The sequence below is a fragment of the Elephantulus edwardii genome, unplaced genomic scaffold (genome assembly GCF_000299155.1).
Source record: "Elephantulus edwardii isolate Elephantulus edwardi_28Jun2011 unplaced genomic scaffold, EleEdw1.0 scaffold00011, whole genome shotgun sequence".
NCBI lineage: Eukaryota > Metazoa > Chordata > Mammalia > Macroscelidea > Macroscelididae > Elephantulus > Elephantulus edwardii.
The window spans coordinates 1,016,531-1,028,538 of record NW_006399761.1 but is presented as its reverse complement, the minus strand read 5'-3'; the positions used below and the strand labels follow the sequence as shown (position 1 = coordinate 1,028,538).

Here is a 12,008-nt window from a genome sequence, read left to right as displayed (position 1 = left end):
CCCCCCCCGCGTCTCGGATCCACCATCCTTGCAGGCACCTTGTCAGTCCATCTTGTCTAGGGTCCTCTCTTTCTCTAACCTCCTCTCTTCCCAGCATGATGTCCTTCTCCACGGATAGCATCCCAAAGTCTGTGAGATGAAGTCCCCGTCCTTGCCTCTAAGGAACACCCTGGTTGCACTTTCCCCAGGACATACCTTTCTGTCCTTTGGGCAGCCCATGGGGTATCCAGCACTCTCCTCCAGCACCGCAGCTCAAAGGCATCTCTTCTTCTTGTCATCCTTAGTCATTACCTGCTTTGTTAGAGGATAGAAACTGAGGAAAGACTATAGCTAGCATGTGCAGTAGGTAAGAAGAGCTGGCCTGCGCGCTGCCCGAGGCTGATTCATTCATTCCCTACTGCCCACCTTCAGATGTTCTCATAGACTGACAATCGGCACTGAATTACAGTAATTGAAAGAAAAGCCAGCAGGCCAGTGACAGGCAGAATGTCTCGTCTCCCAGAGAGTTTGGAAATTATAAATGTGTGAGCCTGTCAGTTTTTGACAGTTTCAGGACAGGTTGTTAAGAAGGGTGGTTTGTAAGACTTCAGAAAGGCAAGTGGTGAGTGTTTGGGGCCCCTGCAGTTCTTTATGAAGCAGCTCGGCCAGGCTCTGACCAGTTAGAATTTCTGCAAATGGTATTATTGCGTGGCAGATTCCTGGACAGATCAGAGAGCCAATTTCTGGCTTACGTCGTGTTGAGGGGAGAGCATTGTTATAACTACTTTGTTTCAAGTTTTTAAGCCAGACTTGTGGATCAGTGGCTTTATATAAAAATCCCCTGAAAACTTTTTGAAGGCCACTAATACCTGGGGCCCATGTCTCAGAGAGTCTGGCCTAACTGGTTGGGAGGGGGCCTGGGATCTTCCATATTTATAGTTTGTAGCCAAAGTGGACATCATCTGACTGATGTCAACGTGAAGTGACACACATCCAAGACAGTGGTCTGAGATGGGGACCTTCGTCCTCTCATAACATCCCTCTCATCACAGAGACCTAGGAAAACAAGTGAATTGGATACAGATGTCAGTTTGAGAGTCTCTCACATCCAAGGCAACGCTGAAGAATTAGGCTGAGGGCCAGGTGGAAGGATACACTGTATGAAAGTGTTCAACAGAATCGTGGATTTGTTGGTGTCTCACCAGTTGAACCCTCAGTGTGACTGTCGTGAGACAAGTCACATTCTCAGTTGAAGCGCCCATCACATCACCTGGTGCAGACAAGCAGGAGGGACTTAACACCCGCCCTGTGAAGCTGCAGTGCACTTGCCATGGGCCCCCCTATACCCTATGGCCTTGTCCTGGAAGTGGGTATATCCTCCTACCCCCATCTCCTGCTGCAGTCTGGTGGCACCTCTTCCTTTATCAGAATGGACCAGGGGCCCATGGAGGAGTAGCTCCAGGCGCTCTGCCTGTCCACCAGCATGGGGTGGACTGTGGAGCAGTGGTACCCACTCTCCTGTCCCACTCTCTGCACTGGGGACTCAAGGACCCTCCTCTCATTGTACTTTAGTGGTCTGGGGCACGCCCACCTAACAGGTCCCTGTGAACTGGGCCCGTTCCTCTGCCTCACCCTCACACACTACCTCATTTACAACTGGAGGCTTGTACCTGATCTGACTGCTTCACATAACCCTGTCCACTAGAGATCATCAGTGACACTGCCCATCACCCTACTGGATGATGTGGGCGTCTTTGTCCCGACTCACAGCAGTACACACATGTACATGCCTTGTATATCCTGTGTATCCTGGCAGTATATACATGAGCCATCCAACCCAGCAACCATTGAGGACGCTTCTTGTACCCATGCCCCAGGGACTAAGCAAATGGATACATCATCTCTGTCACCAGTTCCCCTGCAAGATCAGTGACCAGAGACCTGGGGTCCTGTACCTAGCCACTGACCCACCCTCCTGGAAATAGGTGGTGAAAACTTAGTGTTAACTATTGACCAAAGTAGCCCATAAACTTAATCTATGTGGTTATAGCAAAACAGCACAAAGTGAGAAATCAGGATGCAGTAAGCAAACATACAATGAGTAAATAATGTCTGATGCCTCAGTGACAGGAGGCAGTAATACCAAGTCACAAAGGAGCAGGGGCAGCATAGTCCCACCAAGTGGCCAGAATAACCGTAAAGCCACCTGGAGGAAGCTGCAGCCATGCAGTGATCTGATGAGGAATTGAAAAGACTTAGGATTTTCCATGAGATTAAGAAAGAGATGAAGGAATATAGGTAAAACCAAGAAAAACAGGAGTTCAAGAAAATAGGAAAACAAAATGAACATTTAGGATCAACTGAAAATCTGAGATGAACAAAACAAAGACCAACTTTAAGTCTGAAAGATTAACAGTGACGTTTCAGAAATAACTCCACGAAGGGACTAGGAGTGGGACTGAATCAAGAGACGACAGGATCGTTGAAATAGAGGACAAATCCCTTAACCCCAAACTGAGGGAAAATCAGAAGGGAAGTTGTTCATATGTGCAGAGGCTTTGTAACTGCACCCAACAATTACGCAAGATTCTTCTAACGTTAGGCTCCCTTGGCTTTTATGTCTCTTTATTAGTTTACAGCCGTGACACTACCTTGGTGTACTCCTTTGATGATGAGTATCATCTTGGCATTCAATGTTCTGCTGGCATTGTCTTGAAGTTTGTTAGAAAGGCAGAATTTTGGATTCTACCTCAGACCTGAACATGTTAATGAGCTTGAGTGTGTCAGAGACTGTGAGGATGGCACAAGTAGGACAGGGCTCAGATCTGTCGTTTGTAGGCTCATTATGAGTTGTACTTGACTCAGTGGCACCTAGTAACAACAGTAACACCCACAATAATAACAACCTCAGACTTACGGAACTAGAATCTGCACTTCACCCAGATCCATTAGTCCATCTGTTGGAGTCTGAAGTAGTCGTTAGAGGCTATCAGGTCTCCTCTGACTCACAAGCGTATGGACAGCGGATCTGAACCTTGTCCTGGCCGGTGGAATCTTGATCATCTTTAATATATTTGAGCCCATGTATTGTTATAGTCACAATGGCGTTCCATGTCATTGAGGGTCTTGTTCACTGACCCTCCACCTTTCCCAGCATGATGTCCTTCTCCAAGGACTGGCCTCTTCTGGTAGCATGCCCAAAAGTATGTGAGATGAAGGGTTAACCATCCTTGCTTCTCAGGAGCACTGTGGTTGCACATGCTCTAAGGTAGACAGACGTCTTTGCTCTTTTGAAAGTCCCTGGGATGGAGATTCAGTACTCTTCTCCAACACCCCAACTCAGAGGCATTATTTTTCTTTAATTTTTATTCATTGCATTTCAGATGCATAAGAGGTAATGGAAAAGACCATGGTGTGGATCTGACACCTCTTAATCTTTAAACTGGCATCACTGTGTGTTAAAACTACTTGAAAGATTTTTCGGAGTGCAGCATATCTCGGTTTGTTTTTTTTTTTTTTTTGTTTTCTCCCCCATTTTTTTCCTTGTGTAGCATATCTTGACTGTTGTTACCATGATTGTGGATCCAAGAAAAACGAATCATTGATAACTTCAATCTTTTATCCATCTGTTGCAGTGTTACCTGTTAGTTCAGTGGTGAGGATTTGTGATTTCTCAAGTTTGAGATGTAAGCCATGTTGAAGATTGTAGTCTTTGATTTTCCTGCAGCAGGTGTCAAGCCCTCTTCACTTTCAACGAGAAAGGTTGTGTCCTCTACACAATGTAGGCCCTTGAGGAGTCTTCATCCAATCCTGATGCCACATTCTTCACATAACCCATCTTCTCGAATGGATCAGCATTTAGATTGAGCAGCTGGAGTTTAAATCACTATTATGACACGTAGAAGGGGCAGATTAAAAACAAGCTTGGAAGCAGGAGTGGCATCCAGTTCTGAAATAGCTTGCCTCCAGAAACCCTATGAACCTGGAGAAAGGAAGAAAGTTATACAAGTGTTCAGGTCTTTCGTTCATAGGGCTGCTATGAGTCATCTACGACTCAATGGCACTTAACAACAACAGCATAGAGAGAGATCAGTTGGTCTAGTGGACAGAAAGTGATGCAGCTAAGCCAAAGGTTGGTGACTTTAATCTGTGACCATCAGGCCTGTTTTTAATTGTTTTTGGTTATTCTTCTAGGTCATATAGCCCTGGTCTGTCCACTTGCTGCACAGAGGTAACTCGTGGTGGCTGTGAAGCTGAACACTGTGACATTGATGTGTCAAATGTGAGAATGGTTACCCACGATGTCCAGTGTTTGGTGGAGCTCCCTGATTAAAACAAACGTAGAAGCAGGAGTGGCATCCATTTCCGAAATAGCTTGCCTACGGAAACCCTGTGAACCTGGAGAAAGAAAGTTAGTTGTACAAGTGTCCAGGTCTTTCATTCATAGGGTCGCTATGAGTCGCTTACACCTTGACGGCACTTAACAACAACAGAAGGGCCAGAAACAAAGCACAAGAGGTCAGAACCTTAGCTAGAAAGGAGTTGCCGTCGAGGGCCTCTTCACGTCAGCAGGCTGGGGGACAAGAACATCTCCATTCTTGTTCTTCTGGAGTTTGTTTCCGCCGTCTTCTGGTTTTCACTAAACCCTCATTTAGGAGGGTGTGTATTTGTGCTCCGAAAAGGGTTTGTTTTTGCTGCTCCACATGCCTTGGGATGCTGATGCCCCTGGGTGTGTGTGTGTGAGATTGTGAAGGTTAGCCTTACAGAAGGAAGCGAGGCTCAGGGGACACTTATGGGGCTTAAGGTGTCATGTGGGCTGCACAGATGTCAGATCTGTTATTCCAAGGTAACATAGAGAACGGGGCAGACAGGGCGCTGGGTCCCAACCCAAGTCAGTGGATTTAATCGGTAAATACAAAGTCCTGCACCTGATTAAAAAAAAAAAGAAAGCAAAGGAAACTGCACGCCAGGAACTCTCGGTTCCCTAGGAAGGAGGAACAGCCGGTTTAAGAGCTTAACTTTAAGGGGAGCTCTGGTGGCCTAGTGGCAAGAAGCTGCAACTACAATCCCAGAGGTACACGGTTCAAATCCACCAGATGCTCTGCCGGGGAAGGAAGGGCAATCTCCTCCTGTACCAGTCAGATCTGATTTGACGGTACACTCATCACACAAAAATAATAAAATAAAATAAATAAAAAAAAGAGCTTAACTTTAAAGGGCATGCTGACAGCCTCTCTGGAGATCAGGCTGGGTGACCACGTGCAGGACAATGGGAGGAAGTGGGGCTGTGGAGCGGGAGGAGGAGAGGAATGCAGATGAAGGCCGAATCTCGTGTAGACGCAGGAGGGCTTCCTCTGTGTGGAAGTGTCCAGACTGCTGATGAGGGGGTGGACGTGAGAAGCAGGTAGACGGAATCTTCCAACACGTGCCGTCATTCCCCCGTAGAAGGAAGTGCCTGGGTAGAGGCCGGGGGTTGACAGGCTGGGATGCTGTGCAGGAGGACAGCCTTGCCTCCATACCTGATGGTCTCTTGCTGTGACTGTGGAAGATACAACGTTCCGGTACTGAAGAAGAGTCAGCTCTAATGGGCCATATCTCTTGGGAAAATCAGGTCCTAGACTTAATCTTGTGTTGCGCTCGGGGTAGTGTTTTCCGTGACTCATGAAGACCTCGAATGCATTGGGTCCCGTCCAGTGGATTCCAGCTCACGTCAACCCCATGTGTTGGCGCTGTCCCAGCCTGCTCCTGGCCTCTTAACTCCTGGTCCTCACTGTTGGACTTAATGGCTGTCTTGCAGTCTGCCCACCCACACATGTCACAGGTCTTGTGAAAAGGACACCCCCCCACTTATGTTCTACACAGTTGCCCCAGAACTATTGCTTCCTGGATGCAGATTGCCAGACCTTGGTTCAAGGCCCGCTGGCTGTGTTTGAACCTCCAATCTTTCAATTAGGACAGCGGTACCACTGAGAGCTGTGGCAGCCAACACCCCAGCAGGTGGCTTGAATCCAGGAACTCTTCTGTGAAGAAAAACGGACAGTCTCCTCCGGTGCAGGTCACTGCCTCTGAACACCCCTGGAGGTTCTGATTGGACGGCTCACAACATTGTACCCTCACGGGTCCATATGAGCTCTACTGACCTGGTCCTTAGGGAGGTGCACTGTTAACTCAAAGGTTGGCAAGTTCGCTGGTTCGAATCCACCACTGTGCCACAGAGAAGGATGGGTAGTCAGCCTCTGAAGCTGTCTGGAGGGTCGGCTGTGAATCCATGCTGTCTCAAAGGCAGGGCGTTTTGAGTTTTCCGTTCTCCTGAGCGTGATGATGTCCTTTCCTTGCGGTTGGCCATTATTGGTGACGTGCTCAGTAAACAGGCAGAGTCGTGCTGCCTCGCCTGGTCTGCACCCTGGGGAGGGCAGGTCTGTGACCCGAAACAAATGTTCCTCAAGTGCCGGTGCGTGTGAAGGAGGGTGAGAAGGGCCGTGAACTTGATCCGCTGTCAAGAGCACCCGTGAACTCTCGCTGTAAGAAGCCCGAGGCAGCTTGTCTTTGCCTTGCTCTGTCTGAGCTGGTGCTGATGTGGTGGCCGGCAGCTACATCTGGCTGGTTTCATTGAACTTTGTGATATAAAATTCAGCTTTCAGTCCACCTTGCAAGTGTCTAACAGTCACACGTGGCTAGTGGCCCATGTGTTGGCCAGCACAGATGAACATATGTCCGTCTGTCACGGGAAGGCCTCCTGGACAGCGCCCCAGGAGAGGGATCTCCCTTTTCTGGGTTAGGAGGATGGCTGTCCGGCCTGCCTGAGCTGGGGATCTCTGTCTGTCCCAGCGTAAATGGTGAGGTGCGTAGAGGGGGGTGGAGTCGTCCCGGTTTCTCACGCACAGAGGAGCGCCTGCTCGTAGGAGACAGCACTTGGTTTTACCTGTTGCCGTAGGGTGGGAGAATGAACTCCCACCCAAGGTTCTGTCTTGTCTTGAAGCCTCGCTGAACCTTGTCCACCCTCAGTGGTGACCAGTAGCCTCTGTGGACTATGCCCCAACCCCAGCCTTCCCTCTGTGTGACATGGGAAAAGTCGCGGGAGTGAACAGGTTGGCAGACCCTCCCTCAGTTCTGAAAATCGGTCACTGATGATCCACGACCTGTGTCATCTCTTCCTTCTCTATAGCTCCTGTGGGTGTGCGGGGGGTGGGGGGCACTCAGGAGGGGACACAGGACGCGTGTCTCTGAGCCCTGGCCAGCCCCGCGGGCCATGTGGGCTAATTGGTCCTCGGGCTCACTGCATTCTTTGCTGCGTGTGCCTGTGAGAGTGGAGGCTGCCGTCGTCCCCGGGAGTGGCCAGACCCCTGGCCACCTGCGATTTGCATAACAGAGCTGAGGACCTGAGCTGATGTCCTTGAGGGAGGGGAAAGGCCGCATCCCAGTGTGGGGACAGGTCCCTCCTGGCAGGTTTGGGGTCCACGGAGACCGAGGCCTCCACCTCGGGCTGGGGTGTCTGGGTGGCTCTCCTGCTTGCTGTCTTGGACTGGCAGGGTTCTGACTGCTGCACCCCACCCCTGCCCACATCCAGCCGGAAGTTAGTGGGTAAGATAAAGCCCCTCCCACGTGGTACCTGCCAGCCTAGATTCCTGGAAGAGGTGCCCAGCGGATAGCACCAGAGAGGGTGTTTGCTAGGCGTCTCTCACGCCTCTGACTGCTCCCATGGGGGCGTGGAAAGGGATGTGGACGGGTTAGGGTCAGCCGAGGCCCAGAGCTGCTTCACTGAGGACTGTTGTTGTGGGGAGAACATTGGTTAGCTCTCTACTGATTGTGAAGGAGCCCTGGTGGTGTGGTGGGTTCTTTATTGGACCCGGCCAGCTTCATCAAGGAGAAAGATAGCCAGTGTGCTCCTATGGACATAGCCCAGGGAATGCGGTGGATGGTCAGAGCCAGACTGGACTTGACAGTGTGGCCTGGGTTGCTTTTCTAAGTGCATGCTCTGCCCTGGGAGGGTAACTCCGGGTGCCACAGGTCCCTGGCTGGCGCATGAGTGACCTTTGCTTCCAGGAGTGGTGACCAGCTATCTCTGAGAGAGGCCAGAGTCCTGTAAGCAGTGTGGTCCTGCTGCAGGGTGAGCTGGGGCCGGGAGTGGGGTCATGGGGCAGAGTAAAGAGAACTGATGGCAGGACCTTCCGGAACATTCCCTGGACCCCGCGACCTGCCGTGTCCCTGTGTCTGGGAGGACAGCCCCTCTCCGACGCTGTTTGTTCTTAGACTGGCAGAGGGCAGAGGCTGCCTCGGCTTAATGAGCGCCATGTGGGGAGGGAGGCCCGTGGGAACCCGTAATTACAGTGCAGGCTGCAGGCGTGTAGGGGAGGGATACCTCGAGCGCAGAGGCCGGCCTTCGGGCACCCTCAGTCTGCCGAGCCCACGGAGAAGGGACAGCACCTGGCCCACGTGTCCACGTTTTCATGCCGCGATGTGTGAGAGGGAGGAGGGACACAGCCTTGGAAACCCCCTGGGTGACCATATGGCTCCAAGTGACCCCACAGCTGGCGGTGGGAACATGGGGAGAATGAGAGCGAGTGCTGGGATCAGATGCTCCTGATTCTCAAGGTGGAAGGTCTCTGACCCACTCGGAACTCCTGTCCCACCCTCTCTAGAGCACCCAGGGTTCCTTGTTACGTCCCAGAACGTTTGGTGGCCAAGGCTGTGGTCCTGGGGCTCACCAAGTGTTGAGACCCTCTTGAGGGAATGCAGAGCGTGGGCAAAGCTGTGACTGACCCCGGTCAGCTGCCAGCCCTGCTGACACTGTCTCTGTGGGTCTGGAAGCTGCGGGTGGAGCCAGGGGCACTGGGGGCTGCTGGCTGGGACCACCTTTCCTGGCAAGGCTCTGGCTCCTTGGTTCAGGCTGGCTCCTCCCCCTTGACAGAGGAGTATGTTCCCTTTTTCCTCCTCCTCCTCTCCTTCCTCCCCGTGATGGCGGTTGGCACAGACTTCCGCTGCCAGAGCTAATTGCGAAGCCTGATCAGTGAATGAAGGCGAAGGCAGTTCCCATGACAACCGCAGAGAGTTTCAGATTGAGGGGATGATGAGTGTCATGGGCTGCAATTACTTGGGTGGAAATTGACGCATGGACTTGGAGGACTTCACACTGACTCGTGAGGGTGGAGAGGGTGTTGGGTCTATCAGGACCCTTCGTATAATGGAGAGGGAAGGAGGTCACCAACATCTCCCAGGGTCCATTCCAAGTGCCACCGGCCTGCAGAATGCCTGGCCGACCTTTCCAGGGGCTCTGAAGAGTTGAGACCCTAGCCATTCTGGTTACAAGAGAGGGACACATGGGAGGAGGACACAGACAGCAGTACCAAGGGTCAGATAAGAGGTGTTAGAATGACCACTGGCATCCAGAGAATGGGGGTAACCAGAGGAAGCTAGGCTGGGAGAGGGACAAGGGAGCAGGAGGCGACCAGGGTCCTTGTACCCGCTGCCCACTCCAGATGAGGTGGGTGGAATGTGGCCCCTCTGCACCCATCTCCTTTTGTGATGGATAAGAGGGTTACTGCCACCAGCTGCTTCAGCTGGTCACCACACCTGTGTCTACATAGCACTCCAGTCACTGTATTTCTTTATGGGCTTTGGCTTGTGGGTTACCAGGTTCCTGAGGCTCCGAATATCAGGGTGTTGTGTGGCCTGAGAGTGACTCCCTCTGTCTCTCCAGTAGGCTGTGCTGGCTGGAAGGTTGCCAGGGACATCTTCTGTCTGTAGAAAGGCGGAGGTGGAAGGAGAGGGCAGAAAGGTGCCGGGGACCAGATGTGGGTCCCCAGACTAGTGTCTGTGTCATTCACCAATGCCAGGAATTCTGGCATTCTAGGGCCTCCAGGCGGGACAGAGGTGATACCAGTGGGCTCTCCCAGGTCAGCGGTGGGATGTAGGGACAAACCCCTGGTTGAGGCTTGGCTGATGGGTTGGACAGGAAGTGGGAACAGTGGGAGATGTCCCCTGCAGGGAAGACAGAGCAGACCCTGGTCTCGTCTCTGTGCCCAGCCCCCGCCTCCTGGGCCCTGGGAAGACCGTGTGTAGCACATTCCTGCTCTTCAGTCCTCCAGCCCAGTGGAGAGGGCGAGCCGGCCCCACCCACGTGGGAAGAAGGCTGTGTAAATAAATAATACGGTGCTTGGTGGCTGGTGATCAGGGGACTCAGAGGAGGTGCTGCCCACAGGCGGGCGGGGGTTTGTAGGCCAGCTGGGGGCAGGGAGACAGCCAGGAGGGGGAGGAGAAGTCAGGGCCCAAGGAGCCACAGCAGCAGCTCTCCCAGGTGGACAGCAGCATGACCCTCAGAACCAGGGCTTAGTGGCCCACGCTTTACACCATCATGGGGTGGGGACGGGGCTTAGAAACTCAGTGCGAAGGCTCGACCCCAGAATTCCCATGGTCTCGTGGGTAAGGAGCTGTGCTGCCACGGAACGGCTCATGGTTCAAATCCACTAGCTGCTCCTCTGGAGGAGGATGGGCAGTCTCCTCCTGTGATTTCCAGCCTCGGAAAAACTGCTGGAGGGTCTGCTGTGAGTCATTTCCAGCTCCATGGCAGCGAGCGACTTAGTTTACGGCTGTGCGCGGATGGCAGGCCCGGCCCCTTTAACGACCAGGTTGTGCGTGGAGAGTTAAGTGAAAGTTGTGGAGTGTGGTTGGCACAGTGCCTGCCGTCTTGATAGGCTGGGGTGACCCCAGCAGCAACAGTACTGCTGTTTCCCTTACCTCACAGTGGGGTACACGAGTAGGGTAGGGCATGGACTGGGGGGCAGGATGAATCAGGGACCCCCACCTGGTGGGGACAACCGGAGGCAGGAGCCAAGGGGAGGGGAAGCCCAGCCTCCCACTTGCCTTATCAGTGGCCTCTCCACTCTGGGCGGTGGCTCATGGCTGCCCTTTGTCCTGAGGTGAGGTTGGTGTGGGCAGGTCTTGGTGGCTGTCCCCCCCCCCCAGCAGGGCGGCTCATCGCACAGCTCCGGGGGCAGTGATCCAGCATCCGTGGTGGAGTGGAGAGCATATGAATCATTGATGGCAGGCTCAGGCTGTCACTCGTGGTGACTAGGCCCCGAAGTCACTCCCCCTCTGGCCTGGCTTATTCATCGGAGGATGAATCGCACCTGGTGAGCTGTTCTAGAGTGAGAAGTGCTGGCTCACAGCACTTGGTGAGGGCTTCCTTCATGGGTTCCTCGGGCTTGCAGGGGGCTGCGTCCAGTCCTGTCTTACAGATGCGGAAAATGAGGACCCCTCAAGTCTTGAAGGTAGGCAGCGCCGGGAGCAGCTGTTTGCGGGGTACTGGAACCCTTGGCAGCTCACTTTTCTGGAAGTGAGGGCTCCTGGGTGCTAGCTGTAGGGAGAACATGAGCAGAAACGGGGTACCCGGTGTTGCCTGGAACCACATTTCCCTCACCCCTGGTCCGCATCTCCTGGCAGCCTCAGTGCGCCGGGGCTGGAAGCTGGAGCTGGGGGGCTCCAGGCCACCTCTTCTCATCTCTTCCTGGAGACAGGAGGACCTGGGGGTGGGGAGGGCCACCTTCCACGAGGGAAAAAAAAACAGTGTGGTCTTGGAAGGGCCTTCGGAGAGAGTGGGGAGCAGGGAGCGTGTGCCTCTGGGTGAGGTGTGGGCGTCTGTGTCTGAGGAGAGCCAGGGCTGGAGATGGAGCGAGAGACCTGGATTGGAGTGGCACCTCTGTTGTCTCTAGTGGTGTGACCTTGGGAAAGGTCACCTGCCGGGTTTCCTCTGCTGCAGAATAGGGTGCCCGGACCCCGCGCAGAAGGGTGTCCCCCGGCGGTCCAGCAGGAGCAGGCTCTGTCCTGAAAAGAGGCCGCGCGCGGTGCTGGCATTAGCGCGCCTGGGATCGGCGGGCGGGCGCCGAGGGCGCAGTCCATGCCGGTGACCCTGGAGACGAGGACGCCTGCGGGCGCCGCCTCCAGGGAGCCCCCGCGGGCGGAGGCAGCGCGGGATCCCCAGCAGCCGAGGCGCGGGCCTGGGAGGCGGCCAGCGCGGCAGCACCCTTCCCGGT

At 53.6% G+C, this 12,008-nt stretch overlaps 1 protein-coding gene across 1 annotated transcript in view; it reads left to right on the top strand.

Moving 5' to 3' along the window:
- The window catches only part of TET3 (tet methylcytosine dioxygenase 3), a 108,574-nt gene that overhangs the window by 4,464 nt on the left and 92,102 nt on the right, over positions 1-12,008 (top strand). The window lies entirely within an intron of this gene.